The sequence below is a fragment of the Nilaparvata lugens genome, chromosome X (genome assembly GCF_014356525.2).
Source record: "Nilaparvata lugens isolate BPH chromosome X, ASM1435652v1, whole genome shotgun sequence".
Classification (NCBI taxonomy): Eukaryota; Metazoa; Arthropoda; class Insecta; order Hemiptera; family Delphacidae; genus Nilaparvata; species Nilaparvata lugens.
In genome coordinates, this window is record NC_052518.1 from 101893464 (window position 1) to 101905924 (window position 12461).

At 31.1% G+C, this 12461-nt stretch overlaps 1 long non-coding RNA gene across 1 annotated transcript; it reads right to left on the reverse strand.

Moving 5' to 3' along the window:
• Positions 1–3800: 3800 nt before the first annotated feature.
• On the reverse strand, positions 3801–12461 carry LOC120354875. The gene is made up of 2 exons (XR_005573271.1): positions 11421–12461; positions 3801–7642 (listed from the first exon to the last, which is right to left on the reverse strand). It is a non-coding gene; the product is annotated as an uncharacterized LOC120354875 (long non-coding RNA).

Genomic DNA, 12461 nt, shown 5'->3' on the forward strand with positions numbered 1-12461 from the left:
TGATATCATTCTTGCATCAAGCAGTTCTGTCATACAATAATAAATTAATGAAAAGCATCTTTTACATGAAAAAGAAGGAAAATCATTAGACAATATAACTGTCTTTACAAAATTAAAGAAGCATCTTTAACAAGTGAAATTTAAAGGCAAGTCATTACAAAAATACTGCCTTTACTAAATTAACAATAAAAAGTCCTAATAAAAATTAAAAATGTAATAACCATAGATTAGTACAAAAATGAAGCATAGAAGATGCAAGTAATACAATTACTTTCCATTTTCTACAATGATAGGTTCAAGATGCTAATAGATGAGAAATGCTCTTGCATAAAGCAATTCTGTCACACAATAATAAATTAATGAAAAGCATCTTTTACATGAAAAAGAAGGAAAATCATTAGACGATAACTGTCTTTACAAAATTAAAGAATCATCTTTAACAAGTGAAATTGATAGGCAAGTCATTACAAAAATACTGCCTTTACTAAATTAACAATAAAAAGTCCTAATAAAAATTAAAAATGTAATAAATATGGATTAGTACAGAAATGAAGCATAGAAGATGCAAGTAATATAATTACTTTCCATTTTCAACAATGATAGTTCAAGATGCTAACAGATAAGAATTGCTCTATGCAAGATGACATTAGACCATTTTAATTTCAATTATCAACATTATGATGATTTCTGAGTGTATCTTAAATTTTGAATATCTCAAGTTACCAATGTACTGAAGGTATATGTTCAGTAGAGAATTAATATGCTCAAGTGCATGATTTAATGAAATTTGGAAGAATATTCATATCAGAATATTTTTCTTTTTAAATCAGATTTCAACTCTACTAAGGTATGGACTGATACCGTTCTTGCATCAAGCAATTCTGTCATACAATAATAAATTAGTGAAAAGCATCTTTTACATAGAAAGAAGGAAAATCATTAGACAATAACTGTCTTTACAAAATTAAAGAACAATTTTTAACAAGTGAAATTGATAGGCAAGTCATTACAAAAATACTGCCTTTACAAAATTAACAATACAAAGTCCTAATAAAAATTAAAAATGTGATAAATATGGATTAGTACAGAAATGAAGCATAGAAGATGCAAGTAATATAATTACTTTCCATTTTCAACAATCATAGTTCAAGATGCTAATAGATGAGAATTGCTTTATGCAAGATGATATTAGACCATTTTAATTTCAATTATCAACATTATGATGATTTCTGAGTGTATCTTAAATTTTGAATATCTCAAGTTACCAATGTACTGAAGGTATATGTTCAGTAGAGAATTAATATGCTCAAGTGCATGATTTAATGAAATTTGGAAGAATATTCATATCAGAATATTTTTCTTTTTAAATCAGATTTCAACTCTACTAAGGTATGGACTGATACCGTTCTTGCATCAAGCAATTCTGTCATACAATAATAAATTAGTGAAAAGCATCTTTTACATAGAAAGAAGGAAAATCATTAGACGATAACTGTCTTTACAAAATTAAAGAATCATCTTTAACAAGTGAAATTGATAGGCAAGTCATTACAAAAATACTGCCTTTACAAAATTAACAATACAAAGTCCTAATAAAAATTAAAAATGTGATAAATATGGATTAGTACAGAAATGAAGCATAGAAGATGCAAGTAATATAATTACTTTCCATTTTCAACAATGATAGTTCAAGATGCTAATAGATGAGAATTGCTTTATGCAAGATGATATTAGACCATTTTAATTTCAATTATCAACATTGTGATGATTTCTGAGTGTATCTCAAGTTACCAATGTACTGAAGGTATATGTTCAGTAGGAAATTAATATGCCAAAAATGCATAATTTAATGAAATTTGGAAGAAAATTAATATTATAAATCTTTTTAAAAATCAGATTTCAACTCTACTAAGGTATGGACTGATATCAATCTTGCATCAAGCAGTTCTGTCATACAATAATAAATTAATGAAAAGCATCTTTTACATGAAAAAGAAGGAAAATCATTAGACAATATAACTGTCTCTACAAAATTAAAGAAGCATCTTTAACAAGTAAAATTGATAGGCAAGTCATTAAAAAAATACTGCCTTTACTAAATTAACAATAAAAAGTCCTAATAAAAATTAAAAATGTAATAACCATAGATTAGTACAAAAATGAAGCATAGAAGATGCAAGTAATACAATTACTTTCCATTTTCTACAATGATAGGTTCAAGATGCTAATAGATGAGAAATGCTCTTGCATAAAGCAATTCTGTAACACAATAATAAATTAATGAAAAGCATCTTTAACATAGAAAGAAGGAAAATCATTAGACAATAACTGTCTTTACAAAATTAATGAATCATCTTTAACAAGTGAAATTGATAGGCAAGTCATTACAAAAATACTGCCTTTACAAAATTAACAATACAAAGTCCTAATAAAAATTAAAAATGTGATAAATATGGATTAGTACAGAAATGAAGCATAGAAGATGCAAGTAATATAATTACTTTCCATTTACAACAATGATAGTTCAAGATGCTAATAGATGAGAATTGCTTTATGCAAGATGATATTAGACCATTTTAATTTCAATATCAACATTATGATGATTTCTGAGTGTATCTTAAATTTTGAATATCTCAAGTTACCAATGTACTGAAGGTATATGTTCAGTAGAGAATTAATATGCTCAAGTGCATGATTTAATGAAATTTGGAAGAATATTCATATCAGAATATTTTTCTTTTAAATCAGATTTCAACTCTACTAGGTTATAGACTGATACCGTTCTTGCATCAAGCAATTCTGTCATACAATAATAAATTAGTGAAAAGCATCTTTTACATAAAATAGGAGGAAAATCATTAGACAATAACTGTCTTTACAAAATTAAAGAACAATTTTTAACAAGTGAAATTAATGGGCAAGTTATTACAAAAATACTGCCTTTACAAAATTAACAATAAAAAGTCCTAATAAAAATTGAAAATGTAATAAATATGGATTAGTAAGAAAATGAAGCATAGAAGATGCAAGTAATATAATTACTTTCTATTTTCTACAATGATAGGTTCAAGATGCTAATAGATGAGAATTGCTCTATGCAAGATGATATTAGACCATTTTATTTCCGATTATCAACATTGTCATGATTTCTGAGTGTATCTTAAATTTTTAATATCTCAAGTTACCAATGAACTGAAGGTAGGCTATATGTTCAGTGGGAAATTAATATGCCAAAAATGCATCATTTTAAATAAAATTTGGAAGAATATTCATATCAGAACAATTTTTTTTAAATCGGATTTCAACTCTACTAAGGTATGGACTGATACCGTTCTTGCATCAAGCAATTCTGTCATACAATAATAAATTAAAGAAAAGCATCTTTTACATGAAAAAGAAGGAAAATCATTAGACAATATCTGTCTTTGCAAAATTAACAATCATAATTATAGCATTAGAACAGTTAAATTGAATATAATATAAATGAATAATATAATATATAATAATGATAAATAAATGAATGAATACATAATATATATTTTGAATCTAATATTAGAGCATAGAAGATGCATGTAACACAGTTACATTCCATTTTCTTCATTAAAAACACAATATTTTACAGTCATCAGTATTAATCTTTTCATCTTTCTATCTTTCTTTCACAATTTTTTTTATTTTTTTATATTTTTTACTTTTTTATTCTTTCTTTTTTAATTATTTTTTCTTTTTCAATACTTTTTTATATTTTTTACTTTTTTTGAATAATTTTTTCTTTTTCAATACTTTTTTATATTTTTTACTTTTTTTGAATAATTTTTTCTTTTTCAATACTTTTTTATATTTTTTACTTTTTTTGAATAATTTTTTCTTTTTTTTCATCTCACATCAATAATTGAATCTAGTTAAAATTGCTGAAAGATGCTAGTTGAATTTCTCCATGCAAAAGGGGCATTAGACCATTTTTTTTCAATTACCAAAATTATTCTATTCTAATTATTTCTGTATGTATCTCAAATTTTAAATATGTTTGACTACAAAGTACTGTAGTAATAATTGGAGAATTTTTTGCCATAATTGCATATTTTATTTATAAAATTTAGAAGAAAATTCATTTCAGATTATAGCTATTTTTTTAATATGAGAGTGCAACTAAACAACTATGGACTTATACCCTTCTTGCATCAAGCAATTCAATTATCTCATACAATTATAGGTGGATAAGAAGCATCTTTAACAAGTAAAATTGATAGGCAAGTCATTACAAAAATACTGCCTTTACAAAATTAACAACACAAAGTTCTAATAGTGTAGGACAGAAGATGCATGTCACCTAGTGACTTTCTATAATATTTTGTAGATACAGAAATTAAATAATCTCATAGAATGATAGCTGGATAAGAAGCATATTTTACAAGTAAAATTGATAGGCAAGTCTTTACAAAAATACTGCATTTACAAAATTGATAATACAAAGTTTTAATAGTGTAGCATATAAGATGCATCATGTCACCTAGTGACGGTTTCTATGATCCAAATACAGAAATTATGCATTAAAGTTTCATGAAAATGAAACACAGTTACTTTCAATTTTTATACAAGTAGAAAATATATCCAATAGTCGCAGATTTTTAGATGTGTATAGCATAGCAAGCTCAGGTTTACCTAAACTAGATCAAAATATTTTCTGTTGATTTACTCTAATATTGGCATATGAAGGAGGCTCCTTTTCCTTTTATATTATCCTTGTAATGCAAAATTTCCAATAACCTTGTATATACGTCGACGCGCAATTAAAAAAGTAGCATACCTGTCAAATTTCATGAAAATCTATTACCGCGTTTCGCCGTAAATGCGCAACATATAAACATTTAAACATTAAGAGAAATGCCAAACCGTCGACTTGAATCTTAGACCTCACTTCGCTCGGTCAATGAATAATTCTATAGTCTGATTTTTACTCTAATATTGGCGTATGAAGGAGGCTCCTTTTTCCTTTTATATTATCCTTGAAATGCAAAATTTCCAAAAACATTGTATATACGTCGACGCGCAATTAAAAAATTAGCATACCTATCAAATTTCATGAAAATCTATTACCGCGTTTCGCCGTAAATGCGCAACATTTAAACATTCAAACATTTAAACATTAAGAGAAATGCCAAACCGTCGACTTGAATCTTAGACCTCACTTCGCTTCGTCAATTAATTAAAAAAATCAAATCCAAGCTGATAGTCTCAAATACCAAAATAGTCTAAAGCTGTGTAACGGCTTTGCCACAAACACACGCCGTACGCTTTCTATCAAATGACGTTATGCTTATATCTGTTTCTTGGGCCGGTATGCAGATGTTTGATTTGAACTGCGTTTGACCCATCAATGGTTTACACTCTAAAACCGTGGATCTGTATGCTGATTCCATATTTAGGTCCGTATGCAAATGCTAGGTTTGAACTGCGTCTAGAGTAAACGTGTTTAAACTTGACGGCCGTTTAAACCACTAATCGGTATGCTGAACAGAAACGGATGGTTAAAGGGCCGGTTTCCAAGCTCGGGATTTAGATAAGTTCTAGACTTTAAACAACTGGAATCAGAAAATTGGCTTTCCGAAACAGGGCATAGTAGCAGTAAAAAGTTGCAGCAAAATAAATCTTTATTTTCTCATTTCTATAATAGGCAACGTTTTCCAAAATGAAACATTCCTAAATAATTCAAAATAGCTCAAACTTTACACTATTTTCTCATTATTTTATCTTGTGTTCAATTTTCAAGTTTTTCGAAATTCAATTTAAAAATTGTTAGTCGTTTTACTGCGACTATGCCCCATTTCGGCAAGCCAATTTTCTGACTCCAGCTGTTTAAGGCTGTGCAAAGGCTAAAAATGAACTTTCTACTAGTGATATTTTTCAAAGTTTTCGATTTGTATATCATGAAGCTATCAAAATGAAGGAGGTTTCTCAGGAAAACATTTTTTCCGATCATTATTTTTGAGATACGAGCGCCTAAAGTTTAAATTTTTGGGACAGAACATTTCAAGTTCGGTAAGACACAAATCCATGAGATTTAGAGGATAGATTCTTAATGGTATTGTTGATTTAATAAAACAAAAATTTTCTGAAAATATCAATTTTTGAGAAAGTTATTCAATTTTTCTCAAAATGACCAAAAATGACTTTTTCCTCCACCTACTGTCTAAAGTACTTACTTTACTCCCTGAAACATGATACTAAAGTGTCACTTTTTCGCTCTCGGTAGTAAAAAACAGAAAAACTCCCTAGGGAGGAAAAGTGACTCCATTTAAATAACATGGGAAGCATCTCTATTTTAAAAACTTACATTGTAATAGGTTAGAAAGTCTAAGCTCAGATGAGAAAGCATAAAGAGGTGTCTGTCATTGAGTCAACTGAATTCAATACCACAACCAGAAATTTGATCAACTCATGAAATATAAATGTTTGTATGATATTATATTCTTAATATTAGTAGATGATAAAAATTTATAAAATTTTTAAAATATTTTATTCTATTCAAAATACCAGCCAACAAATATTTTTGATCTGCAATTCAAATCTGAGCCGCGAGATGGAGTCAGCCATTTTTGGTAGACACCCAGCTGATATAATTGTTACAACTTTGGCCGATAGATAGCGCAATCGGCAGTGCCAATCAGACGACCGGTTTTTAGGTTTTAGATTTTAGGTTATGTTGTTAGGAAACATTCTCATCAATACGTAAGTTATTAAAATGATTTCATTTGGCAGTTTCTATAAAAAAATGTAGATGGAGGAAAAATGTTGTGTACATCACGAGTGAAAAATAATTTTTCTCCCTCAGGAAAATTGTTGCCCTCGGCTTCGCCTCGGGCTTCAAACTTTTCCCACAGGGAGAAAAAGTCGTACTTTTCACTCTAGATATACAAACAACTATTTATTGAGTTATTTTTGGTAAATTGAATAACTTTCTCAAAAATCAAAATTTTCAGAAAATTTTTAATTTACTAGATCAACAATACCATGAAGAATCTATCCTTAAGTCTCATGGATTTAGCCTATCTCTTACCGAACTTGAAAAGTTCTGTCCCAAAATTTTAAACTTTAGGCGCTTGTATCTAAAAAAGTAATGATCAGGAAAAATTTTTTTCCTGTGAAACCTCCATCATTTTGATAGTTCATGATATTATACAAATCGAAAAACTTTGAAAAATATCTCCAGTAGAGAGTTCATTTTTAGCCTTTGCACAGCCTCAAAGTCTAGAACTTACCTGAATCCCGAGCTTGGAAACCGGCCATGAATGGCTTTAAACTATTGGGGCATAACTATAAGATGGCTGACTTGATTCCTTTTATATCCAATAATATAACTAAGATGGCATAACTATAAGATGGCTGACTTTATTCCTTTTATATCCAATCAGAATTCATATAAAAAATTCCAAACAAGATAAAGAAGTTCACAAATTCACAAAAGAGTGAATAATTGAAAACGTTTGACTTACCGGATAACTTAATGTTGTGAGTTGACAAGTTCTCATATATTTACCCACTTTGAAGGTTTCCAATAATTGATTCGATGTGGTTGCCTTCTTATTCCTAAGGTACCATTATTCAACTTTGGGATTCCGAGTTCACATGAGATTTGAATGCACTGCAAAAAATAAACACTTTCTTTAGCATACAGTAAGTGATAATCATTTCATATCAACATACAGGTTGATTATAAAATGACTTCACAACTTTGAAAGCACATAAATATTAATTGTAATTACTTACAGAATTGAGTCATTTTGTTACAAATCACATGAAGTTTAAGGTGTGGGTGTTATTGACCGAGCGAAGTGAGGTCTAAGATTCAAGTCGACGGTTTTGCATTTCTCTTTATGTTTTTATGATCCGCATTTACAGCGAAATGCAGCAATAAATTTTCATGAAATTTGACAGGTATGTTCCTTTTTGAATTTCGCGCCGACGTATACATACGGTTTTTTGAAATTTTGCTATTTAAGGATAATACAAAAGGAAAAAACTCTCCTTTGAACGCCAATATTACCGTAAAAATCAGACTTTAGAATATTATTCATCATGAATCAGCTTTCTAGTTGACTATAATCATAGCCACCTCTAATAAAAGGCCCCGGCCTACGATATTGCAACGTCACAGTGTAGGCCTAGAATCTAATACATGATTGGTGAAAAAGATTTTAAAAAATATCAGCTGATCTTTTTCACCAATCATGTATTAGATTCTAGACCTATACTGCGACATTGCAATATCGTAGGCCGGGGCCTTGTATTAGAGGTGGCTATGCTATAATACTACCCTTTCAAAAACATCGAACATCTTGAAAATGTATCTTTCCATCAACGTTGTAGACAGTTGCAGCAAGACCTGATAACAGCGCTCACACTCATATTCCGGGACGACAAGTCACGGTACGATAGGACAGAAAGCTCTATGTTTATTTAGGATTGTTTCTAGACATTTTAAATTGATAAATTATTTATTAATTTTTGAGAAAACATAACAACAGGTCAATGAGCGCGAGGTCTACTGTTCACAGAACTACTAGTTTTAATTCGATGTGACAGCCGTTGGTAATGCGACATACATCCCACCGACAATCGATTTCTTGCCACACTCGTACCAGCATATCAGGCATAACTTGTGCAACCGCAGCGATCCGAATGTGATTCGATTTCGGAGGTCATTAAGATTGTCTGGTAGAGGTAGAACATGAACCTTATCCTTAATGAAACCCCACAGGAAGAAATCCATCGGTGTTTCTAGACAATTGCTTTCAACTTCGCTGGATTGGCCGTGCAGGGCCAATTGCATGGCCACCTAGCTCACTGGATTTAACAGTGAGGTTTCTTCAAGTATAAAGGTTCGTACCCACTAGAACGTATCATACCATGACCGTGCCCGTACCGACACATGCAAAAAAATATTCTTTGCATCATTTGATATGTAATACACCCATTAGACCGTTCCGTCACCGGCCAAGCACGGAGCGTGCCATGCACGTCCAGGTCAACATTTGTCGGCCAGTATATTTTGTCTGTGACGAAACGCTCCTTGCATGGTACGTGACGCCTGCAAACCCCGTTGTAACCGCGCATGCGCCGCGTTGGTAACCAGTGTAGACACCATTGTGGTAAAGTACCTAGTTAGTTGCAACTTGCTAGTTATAGTTATACATTAGTTGTGGTTATATCATTTTCAATTTTTCTCAACAATTCATTAAACTGGAATGACGTCATACGGAAATACGAAAAAACTTTTCTTCATCATCTATTAGGTGCCTATACTATATAATGTCCAATACTCCCCCTGTTTTCCGCTTTCTTAGAGATTCGTGAATCCAATAGCGCCTCTGAATTCCTCTATTCTCCTCTTCCTCGTCCAAAATAATTGCAACCATTGCCAATTCTGTTAATGATAATCGCCTAATAGCCATTTATTTAAAAATAATTATGTGAACACTGATTAGAACACTATTTCACAACACCGCAAAATACGTACATCTGTTCATCGCTACATTCTCTTGCTAACTGACGCGTTCCCAACAACTTCTGACCGGGCATCATACGCGTACCATACGCGTAATGTACTGGCATAGAACGCTGTTGATCCGTTGTAGTGGGCATAGTTTTTATTTTACGTGCCTGGCATGGTCTGACACGGTCCGTGTCTGGTACGTTCTAGTGGGTACGAACCTTGGCTTATATTCTGCCTCTACAAGAGTCTTAGTGACCTCCCAAATTAGATCACATTCAGATCGCTGCTGTTGCACAAGTTATGCCTGATATGCTGGCACGAGTTTCGCATTTCCAACGGCTGTCAAATCGAAACAAAATAATGACACCTCAAACTTGAAGTGTTTCGAAACAGTATAACACCTTTCTCAATTCTGTAAGTAATTTCAATAAATATTTATGTTCTTTCAAAGTTGTAAAGTCCTTTTATAATCACCCTACACTTTTGGAATGCTTGTCAATTTCACATCTCATGACAAACTGCTAGTTAATAATTCGTTTTTGAACTATTTTTTATGACACAACAGTCAGGTTTTTTCAAATAAAACTTATTAAAACTAATACTCACTTGTAGAGCACTTCCGTATTTTTAAATCCATTTTCAACACTTAACGGGAGTGTTGAAAATGGATTTAAACATCCGAAAGCGCTCTACAGTAGGCTACTAGTTTTAATAACTTCTATTCAAAAAAATTGACTATAGTAACGTAAAAAATAGTACAAGAACAAATAGGCCTACTTTTCAAAACCAAGCCAGTCCCTGTAAACATTACTCCAGTGACTAAATTACAGAATCCAAAATCTCCCTGCCTAAATAAGTAATTACAAAACAGGAAGGTAGATACAAAAAAAAAACACCTTATTGATGGGCCTACTTGAATAGCCTAGTTGAATATTGAATATTTGAATAGCCTACTTGATACTATGCCATTTTATATTATTAAATTTTAAAAATTAGGCCTATACAGTGTTTCTAAAATATTATTTAATTTACAGAGCTTGTTGAAAATTTAATCTTGAAGAGAAATATATAGAATAAGTCTATAATAGACAAACGCAACCTTAAAAAACAAACCTTAATCACATACAAAACGCATAAAAAATAGACGTTGTATGTAATTAAGGATTATTTTTTGAAGGTTGTGTTTGTCTATAATGGACTTCTACATATTTCTCTTCAAAATTAAATTTTCTACAAGTTCTGTAGATAGGCTAAATATTTTGTGTTTATTGTACATTTAACACAGTAAATCTGCTTCAAACCTTAAATGAACTGTTTTTCGGGACCAAGTTTTGCGAATTTCGTCACATATCTTAAAAATCACTGTAGCTACAGGTCTGGAAACGGTTTTATTCAATTTCTCAGTTTATTTTACAAAAAGTACGCTAAATTGTACATCTCAATTAACAGCCAACAAATAGGCCTACCCGTGGGGCTTCGTTCCAGCAGGGGCACAGAAATTCAGACGAAATCTTCCATCCTGTATAACTTAGTAACTAAGCATTTTTGAACCTATGTTAATTGGAACTTTATATTTTTTGATGTGAGGAATTACGCCCTGACTTATGGCCACCTTTTTTAGAACATCCTGTATAATTAGTGATGGTCGGGAATGTTCCCTGAGGAAAAGATATGATAATTTGGGAATAATATCAAGGTAAATTATTCAGTTGCTTAACTTGAGGAAATAAAAGAAGTAGAGAGAAAAATGAAATAATGAAATACTGTAATAAAATAATTATAAAACTGGATACAGCGTATGAATAACCGAAATAAAAATGTTAATATAGCCTACTAGGCCTAGATTAAAAAATTAAACTTCAATTTATAAAGCTAACAATCATTGAATAAACAAGGATATCAAGTCTCTAAATAATAAGGAACTTACCTTTATAATTGATTACTGTTTAAATTCATAGACGTAATGGAATGAATCTACGTAGGGTATCACTGGTTCACGCCATAATCGTGTATTCTCATACAATCACAAACACATATTTTCACCAAAATATCACGACTTCAAATTAATAAATCAACACACGAAACTAATAATTCCTAGTGGAAAAAACCGGGTTAACAAAACTACAAAGTAATTATTAGATTAGAAACACGACGAACTTCACCATCGGAGTTGTTGACTGACAGTTACACCACTGCCACTGTTACACAGCCATTTTGGTACGAAAAGAAGCAGTGTTGCCACTGCCACAAAATAAAACTTATGAAGCGCTTTTAAACGTAGGCTGTCTGAGCAAACCAATTTTTGTAAATATCATTCTACGTTGTGAAAGTTGACCAATCATTGATGTTTTCGACTATCACTACCTATCTCATATAAGTATGAGTCAATTCCTTCCTTCATAATATTATTATAAATAATAAGCTAAATTCTAGTCCTTCAATTTTCAAATTCTAAAATCAATAATTCTTCAATTATTGCAATTTAATATCAAGATTTTAAGTGTGGAGAATTAACATACCTAATAAAAATGGTGATAGAATTCAGGATTTTTTTTAAAGAAACATTCTTACATTAAAATTTGAATATGAATTTGAATGGAAAAATACAAGTAAATTACCTAGTAGAAAATACCAGCACTGAATTGATCAATTGCAAATAAAAAAGTACTTATTTCAACAATTTTGTGATTTATTTACTAGTAGTTCTGTGAACAGTAGACCTCGCACAGTTATAAACCGCAGCCTCCTCTTATACTGTCCATCAGAGTAAATCCTGTCTGTATGTCGTGTCGGCGAGATATCGGTGTGAAAACGGCTAATAGCTGTTCGGGTTGGTGTAAAAAATGCAAACAACAAAAGCTAATCCCCTTCTAGACATACTGGCAACAGGACAGCCCGACTTCAAAGCAGAGAAAGTTCGAGAGACAATACTATGTTATTGTAGTTATTAATTGCATGCGTTATTGCA